The following is a 6,770-nucleotide window of genomic DNA, read 5'->3' as shown; positions in this document are numbered from 1 at the left end:
CTTTGGGGGTGATGCTAGAAGCCAAAAAGTGAGAGATATGGTAAGTATATTTGCTACAGAAGTTAGCATAAAGGTAAAGAATGTAGATAATTCAAAAGCTTATAAAGGATTTTTGGCAAAGCTCCTTTTTTTTTTTTTTTTTTTTTTTTTTTTTTTTTTTTGCAGAGCATGAAGAATGAAGTGTAATATCTAATGATGTGAATGTGATGAAGTTTTATTTGTTCTTTTTCAAAACAATCTCTCTTTTCGTAACATTGCCTTGTACCAGTTACGACGTGAGGAATTATTCTCCCATATGTAATATTGAGACGACTTGTCTTATATTATACTTTCTCCGTTCCATAATAAGTGAAACATAGGTATTGGGCACAAGATTTAATAAACATCACTTTCAAAAGCCAAAAAGTCAAAAAATACCCTTTTATGTTTTCAAAAGTAGGAGAGAGAAAAGCAAATTACACAAGTTTATGATGGGTAGTATTGTCATTTTGTCACTTTTTTTTTTCCATTTAAGGTATGTTTCACTTATTTTGAAACGTTCTAAAATAGTAAGTGTTTCACTTATTATGGAACGGAGGAAGTAATATTTTTGTAATTTACTAGCAACTTGATACTATATTATATAAATTTCACTTGATAGATAAGATGCAATTAAGATATGTTATTAGTCAATTGATATGATAAGATGGTCTCAAGATGTGATATACTTCCTTCGTAATGAAATAAATGTTACATTTTTTAAAATGTTATTTTCTAGACAATTTTTTTGAAGAGGAGAGAGAGAATGAAAAAAGGAGACCCATGTGATAAGAGAGAAATAGAGAGATATTGTTGCATAAAAAGAAAGTGTAACATCTATTTTGTTACAACCATATGAGAAAGTGTAACATCTATTTTGTTACGAAAGAATTACTAGTCATCTAATATATCAACTAGATTTCAAGTAACAAACTCTAAATAAAAATATATAAAAAAAATAACTTTTTTCTAATTTAAAATTTTATTTTTTGTCATAAAAATTACAGAAAGGCCATGATATTGGACAATTTGTCCAATATATGATATGGGAATACCAGTGCTCATAACCACATACATGCCCGTTTCTAAGAACCTGATGGCTTAAGGGTGAACTATATATGGATGTAGCGGATCCAAGAATTGAGCCACACGTAGGTTCGAAGTTGTTTGAACATAAATTCTAAATTATATTTCACTATCTTGAGTTACTATTTTTTTTAGAGAAAAACAAAACTATCAATAATTATACTTAGCGGAGTTTTCATTCCTATTACATCATTTGAAAACTAACCAATTGTATACTTATACTAACAAAAGATTATCAATTTCTTATAAAATAAACTAGCTAGGCGTGTGAATTATGAAGACATTTTTCATTGAATCAGCCTATCAATTAAGTGATAATAGGATAAAATTATCTACTATATGAAAAATACTAGCAAGTAGCAACTAGCACAAATATAAAATCTAAAGGGACTTATTGATTTTAAAAGTGATCCATTTTGTCTAAAAAGACTGTCTATGATATGAAATGATAAAAAAAAATACAACTAGCACAAAAATGAAATTTAAGTGACTCATTCTGATCTCTAACCTATTGTAACTAAAAGTAAAATAATTTTATGTACACCTGATATACACAATATTAATTACTACCCATCTATTTATCTCTATTATATAAGGGAAGGGAGGAGCAATGGTGTCCTCTTTTGAAACGCCTATTTTACCCCCCTTTCCTTTCTAAATTACAAAAGGAATTACAAAATCAAAATTGGCACTAAAAGAAAATTACCGAAAATAAATTTACAACACTCACTCACAAATCAAAGAGGGCTTCAAACAAATATATCAAAAATATAATTATAACAATCACTCACAAGTCAACTAAAATCATAAAATTGCATAATTTACGTGAATCACTAAAATGAGGAAATTTTACAAAAACTTAAAAATTCACTTACAAACTACAACATATGAAAAAATTGACTTGAAATCAAATTGTCTACTTTCTTTACAATTTATGAAGTACTGTACTTAATTTAAAAATTAACTAAAAAATTATAATATTAAAAATCATATAATAAATTCAATAAAATTCTATTTTGTTCATAGAATTTAACTTTGAAAAGTAAAAAAAAAAAAAAAAAAACAAAAAGAATGGTGAGAGACATAAGTGACATAAACTAAACCAATCAAATTTTGCAACTAAAAACAATTATACTTCGTATGTCTAATGTTCAAATTGTGACTCTTATGCCGAAGAAAATCGAGTTTCTATTTTGAAAAAAATTCAAGCACGCATCGCGTGCAAAAAATTCTAGTACTAATATATCAAAAGGCACGTCTGAAAACGTGTACACGCCACGTGACACCTCTCTTACTCCACTAGAATGATCCAATGCGTAAATATGTCATGTCAACTAGCAAAAGTAAATTTACTTGCAAGAAGATTTGAAGTCGTGACATTTTTCTATCATATACTAGTATTTGAGCTCGAGCATTGCCCCAAGTGATACTTTTTCCAAACTTGATATGCATTTTTTTTCATTTGCATTAAATATAATAAAAAGAAAACTCAACATTTAAAAGGTACAAATATAATAATGTGGACATTTAAAGCATGATTAAGAGTTTGTTGAGATTGTAATTGTGCTATGTATAATAGCAAGATGTCACGACTCTAAATCTTGTTGCAAGCCAGATTACTTTTGTTAGTTTCTCTCTCTCTCTGTCTCTCTCAACAATGAAACCTTCTCTCTTGATGCCTAAATCGTATGGTTGTAAGAATTGACGAACTCGTATTACATGAAGATAATGCTACCTATTATGATGCTATTAAGTGTAGTTTTAAAACGCGTTTATGTGTTAACAACCTAAATAAAATGTGGAAACTATTTTCGTAAAATATTGTTGTGATTTTTCTCAAGTTTCGAGGACGAAACTTTTTCTAAGGGTGGTAAGGATGTAATATCCCGAAAATTTAAACTTGCTTAAATTAAATATTAATAATTAGTGACTAAAATTTTCCTTTAATCATAAGTTATGATCGAAATTTTGTTATTCTATGTCCAAGTAATGGACAAGTAGTTCGTTAAAAATATATATATGGCAAGAGTTGCAAATAATAACAAATTATGTTAAATTATAGGTATGTTTGTTACTTAATTAAAATGCTTATTATTATTAGCATAACACGTTTCACTAATTTCTTCCTTTGTCCACTTCTCACATGAAATTAACATAACTATAACTGTTTGAAGAAGATTGAGAGAACAGGAAAAGTTCCTCAGTGGAAAACAATGAAGGTAATTCATATTATTTTTCTACTTCTTTCTTTTACAAAAAACAAACATGTATGTTTCTTACATGATTTTTTAATGTACTTCTATAATTAGTGTGCTCAATTTACCTCAAAAAAAAAATTAGTGTGCTCAACAACCCGGGGAAACCGAGTGTGGCTACTATGTGTTGAGGTTCATGTTCGATATAGCCTCAAGTTGCAAGGAAGTCGGGGATATTGAGAAGATATTTTACATACAACCCATTTTCGCCTTTTTGGACCTATTTTTGCCTTTCAAGTTCAATTTACATACTTTTCAATATTTAGCTACATGTTAGGACATATATAGTACTAATAGCAATATATATAACCATTAGAGTCAAGAAAAACCATTTCTCATGCTTTGAAACCCAACTTGGGTAAATGAAGGTCATTTAGAGCCGATATTAGATTTTCATGTTCTTTCTCCTCAATTCCCACATTTAGTCACATGTTAGGACATATATAGTACTAAGAGCACCAACACATGCTTAGATCAACTGGTAAGGGAGTTGTTCTAGCTTAACTAGAGGTCTCGAGTTCGAGCCCTGGGAACGCAGCAGAGTGTGTTGGGAGAGCTTTCCCCCCAATTGGGGCCTGACCCGGCTCGAATCCGGATTAGTCGGGATCCAAAATGGATTTCGGAAACCGGGTATGGTTCACCAAAAAAAAAAATAGTACTAAGAGCAACATATATAACCATTAGAGTCAAGAAAAACCATTTCTTATGCTTTGAAACCCAATTTGGGTAAATCAAGGTCATTTAGGGCCGATATTATATTTTCATGTTCATTTTCCTTAATTCCCGCATTTAGTCATGTCTTAGGACATATATAGTACTAATAGCAACATATATAACCATTAGAGTCAAGTAAAGTCCACTCATGTGCTCTCAATTCATTTTGGATAGATAAATGTCATTTTGGGTAAGTGAAAGTCTTTTCGGGCCTATTTTGGCCTTTCAAGTTCAATTTACATAGTTCTCCACATTTAGCCACATGTTAGGAAATATATAGTACTAATAGAAACATATATAATCATTAGAGTAAAAAAAATTATTTCTCATGCTTTGAAACCCAATTTGGGTAAATGAAGGTCATTTAGGGGTGATATTATATTTTCATGTTCATTTTCCTTAATTCCCGCATTTAGTCACATGTTAGAACATGTATAGCTATAATAACAACATATTTAATAATTAGAGTCAATTTAAATCATTTTTCATGCTTTGAAACCCAATTTGGGTAAGTGAAGGCCATTTCGGGCTGATTTTTGACTTCATAGCTCAACTTTCATTAACCTCTCGCACTTAGTCTCATTATTGACTTCTTTTGTGTGTTTCCTTATATTTTTTTATAAGGTATTCATCAAGGGAAAGCCGAGGGATGATTCTTTCACCACCTCCTAGATAGACGAGGTTCGGGATTTGCTAGCACGCTACCTTATCGACATTTGCATGTGAGGATGATGTCGCGGCTTTGAGCTTCTTTGTTAGGATTATTTTACTAGTTACTTACACTATATATATTTATTTTTTATTTTAGTACATATTTAAAACTTCATTTGTAGTACATTATCAAAATATTATATATATAATACCATTTTGAGTACTTTATACGACGCGTGCGTGAGACATTTTCCAATTATGGCAGGTTTAGATACAAGCTCTATATAAATAATATATATATATATATATATATAAATATTATATATATATATATATATATATATTATATTATATATATATATATATATATATATATATATATATATATATATATATATATATATATATATATAATATATATTATATTTATATATATATATTATATTTATATATATTATGAAACTGATGCGATTCTAGGGAAAACTGCATCAGTTTGCTCCTAAAGGAGAAAGGAAACTTAGCGCCAAGACAATAATATGATGCGGTTCATAGGGAAAACCGCATCATATTATCACCTAATCTAATGCGGTTTTCCCTATGAACCGCATCAGATTATCGTTTTCTGATGCGGTTTTGGACCGCATCAGAAATTATTAGTGAACTGCTGCGACCCCACCTAATGCGGACCAAAACCGCATCTGAAATAGGGATGACAGGTGGGTATAATTTGGCGGGTTTCGCACCGCATCCGCCCCAGTTGGGGCGGGTATGGATATGACTTTGGTGGGTAGTGGGTGGGTATGGATACGAAAAGTCAAATCCGCCATGGGTCGTGGGTAGGTGGTGGATATGAGGTCACATCCGCCCCAAATCCACCCGCCCCTGCCCCAAATCCACCCGCCCCGCCCCATATCCGCCCGCCTCGTATATATTTACTAATTTACCCTTTATAAAATAAAGAATTATGTTCATAAATCTAAAAAATTGTAAAAAATAATTAAGAAATATGAATACTAAGAATGTGTACTTTTTTTTCTTTGAAATGGGTGTTTCTAATAATTAATTTATATAATAGGTTATATATAGAAAATAAATCAGGTGGGCGGGTGGAAAATCTACCTAGGTGATGGGCGGGTATAGGTGGGTAATGGATATCCACTTGGGTGGTGGAGCGGATGTGGGTATAACCTTATACCCGCGTGGGCGGAGGTGGATATGGAAACTTGTACCCGCCATGGTTGGTGGGTAGGTGATGGGTATGGAAAATTTAGGTGGAGGTGGGTGTGGATTTAGGGGTATCCGCATCCGCCCCGCCCATTTGCCATCCCTAATCTGAAAGGCTAGTTTTGACCGCATCAGGTGGGGTTTTTTCCACTAGTGAAGAAAATAAAAATGAAAAAAGAGCAGTTTTGTCCTATATAAGCCAATAAATGGACAAATGAGATAAAAGGTCCCTTCCACTCCTCATCTAGATCTCCGTCGGGTTTCATGCGCACGCCCAACCCTAGTAAAGAATATGGGCGGGACTTCTAGAAAAGCAATGATTACACTTTTTTGAATTCAGAAACCGACCAAGACGACATGTGGTAGAACACGGAAACTCACCCAACATTAGGGGTGTGAGATCGAATGCAAAATTTTGAATCGCAAAGAAAAGGGATCCGAATATGATTCAAAAATTTAGGATATCCAAAATTTTCGGATCGGATCCGATATATGATCCAAATATACAAAAATCCGAAAACCAATCCGCAAGAACATAGGTTCATACCCGTAAGCGTGATCTGTAACTCTAATATATTTTACGAAATTCCCAAAAATACATAGTTTCAGGGTCGCAACTTTGAGTCGCGAACAGATAGCCAATCTGCGACTCACTATTGTATGTACTATTAAGGATTGAAGAGAAGTTCAGTCAACTTGCAATTTAGAGTAGTCATGAAGCGTGAACGATGTATATGAAGAGAAGAGCAACATAAGCATACTTAATTGAAGACAGTGAGAGAAGAGTGTGAAAAAGTGAAGAGAAAGACGTGAGAAATTGAG

Source organism: Beta vulgaris, chromosome 3 (assembly GCF_026745355.1).
Source record: "Beta vulgaris subsp. vulgaris cultivar EL10 chromosome 3, EL10.2, whole genome shotgun sequence".
NCBI classification, from domain to species: domain Eukaryota; kingdom Viridiplantae; phylum Streptophyta; class Magnoliopsida; order Caryophyllales; family Amaranthaceae; genus Beta; species Beta vulgaris.
This window is presented reverse-complemented; position numbering follows the sequence as displayed.